Source organism: Temnothorax nylanderi, unplaced genomic scaffold, assembly GCF_030848795.1.
Source record: "Temnothorax nylanderi isolate EJ_2023f unplaced genomic scaffold, tnyl_v1.0 TNYL_tig0820_pilon, whole genome shotgun sequence".
Classification (NCBI taxonomy): Eukaryota; Metazoa; Arthropoda; class Insecta; order Hymenoptera; family Formicidae; genus Temnothorax; species Temnothorax nylanderi.
In genome coordinates, this window is record NW_027249882.1 from 20,713 (window position 1) to 23,301 (window position 2,589).

The window sequence follows — 2,589 nt, forward strand, 5'->3', positions numbered from 1 at the left end:
CAACTTTCGCACCGCCTTCGATTGAAGGGCAGCGATAATTCACAGACCTGTATCTCTTGCCTTGGTTGTCTTCGAATAGCCCCCTGACCGTGTTCCAGGGGAATGGGGCCATGTTCCCCATCGTTCGAGACCAGTGTTTCTTGCCTTGGTTGTCTCCGTATAGCCCCCTGGCCGTGTTCCAGGGGAATGGGGCCGTGTTCCCCATCGTCCGAGGCTTTGCCATTTCTATATTTAGCGACTTTAAAATAAGCCAGCCGGGGTTGCTAGCCCGTGACCAGCTGTATTGCCCTGACGGGAGTGATACCCGCTGGCACCGGTCGGAACCGGCCGAGAGCCCAGGGTGTGCTCTCGTTATTACCCTGGCGGGAATGAACCCGCTGGCACCAGTCGGAACTGGCCGAGAGCCCAGGGTATGTTCTCGATGTTGTTGCCCTGACGGGAATAAAAGCCGCTGGCATCGGTCGAAACCGGCCGAGAGCCCAGGACATGCTCCCGTGTCGCCTGAACCCCGTTAGCTCCCCGGCAAGCCGGGTACCCAGCGGACATCGATCTTGGAGGTGGGGCAGATTTGGGGCGCAGACAACAGGCTGCGCCCCCTTGTGAACGAGCAACTATGACTCCCATCCAGGAGGACCCGGTTCCCAGGCGGGTCTCCTCGCTTCCCCTGAGCCGGCCTAAATTATTGGTACAGCGCATGGCGGGTTGCGTGTATTTACCTTTCCATAGTCCGAAATAAGAAAACCGTCGGCAAAACAGTCCGAGTGCAGCCTTATAGCTTGCATAAATCTATTGCCAAAAGGATGTTATGTTTGACCCCGGCCAAGGGTTCCCCTTCCCTGGAGACCGCCCAGAGCTTGTGGTAATAGTCGGTCCATGTAGAAGAGAATGAAAAGAAAGAGTCATAGTTACTCCCGCCTTAAGAGAGTCATAGTTACTCCCGCCGTTTACCCGCGCTTGCTTGAATTTCTTCACGTTGACATTCAGAGCACTGGGCAGAAATCACATTGCGTCAACACCCGCGAGGGCCATCGCAACTGACCAAAACCCATGGTCGAAATTTATAATGTCTCGATTTGATCCGAAAACGTACTGTGTGAATCCGACAAACCAAGTTGGCTCACGGTTTTTCGATGTTCATATCGGAAAAGACGTTATATATTGCCAGTCACGGTCGATTTAAAAATTACTTTAATTGTTATTCTATATACTGGCAAAAGAAATTTATTATTCTGTTTATTATACACCGTCGACCTAAGAATCGGTGCTCCATCTTATAGTTGTTATTGCGATAAAATATTACCACAGCCCCAGTGGTCAAATTGGCACGACACCCGCACGGTATACGGAAGGTTCCAGGTTCAAACCCTGGCTGGGGTAATATTTTTTCGCAATAAAAATTTAAACTATTTAACTTAAAAATTACATCAACTGACCAAAACCCATGGTCAAAATTTATAATGTCTCGATTTGATCCGAAAACGTACTGTGTGAAAGTTCCGTGAAGTTGGCACCCGACTTTAACAAAATGAATTTAAAAAAAAAGGAAATTGTAGCATTTTCTTTGTAGTTGTTTGTAGTAACAATAATTTCGTTTGTAGTTTTATCGATTTTGCAAAAACAAAGATTTTTAAAAATCACTCTTGCCTAAAATTGAGATATTTGAAATTCGCTTGCGCCATGTGTTTTAGAATCGTTTGTAGTTGTTTGTAGTAACAATGATTTCGTTTGTAGTTTTATCGATTTTGCAAAAACAAAGATTTTTAAAAATCACTCTTGCCTAAAATTGAGATATTTGAAAATCGCTTGCGCCATGTGTTTTAGAATCGTTTGTAGTTGTTTGTAGTAACAATAATTTCGTTTGTAGTTTTATCCATTTGGAAATAACGAAAAATTAAAAAAATCACTCTTACTCAAAATTGAGATATTTGAAATTCGTTCGCGCCATGTGTTTTAGAATCGTTTGTAGTTGTTTGTAGTAACAATAATTTCGTTTGTAGTTGAATAATATAAAAGTTACAACGTATTTGCAATATAAAAATAACGTATCTTTCTCAATTTTAAAGATATCTCGAATCCGCTTGCGCTATGTGTTTTAGAATCCTTTGTAGTTGTTTGTAGTAACAATAATATCGTTTGTAGTTTTATCCATAAAAAAAACAAATATTTAAAAAAATTACTCTTACCCTAAATTGAGATATCTCACATCAAAATATTTTTCGTGTACTTCTTAATGTATCCAAACGTTTTCCGAAGAGTTCTGTTCATAAACATTTGTCTATTTTTCAAATAAATATCGGAAATCGGCTAGCGTGTCTCACTCATGTAGTCGTAAATGCGGCAATAAAAATCATTTAAAAATTAAATAATTCTAATCGGCAGAACTATTTGGAAAACGTTAGGACACATTCAGAACTACACGAGAAATATTTTAGAACACCCAGAATTTCAGAAATCGGCCAGCGTCTCATTTGTTCTTCGAAAAACGTTTGTTCGGATACATTCAGAACTATACGAGAATTATTTTAGAACTCAGAATGTAGAATATAGAGTCTAGGGCTCTGATTTTATTCCGTTTTTCGAATAAACGTT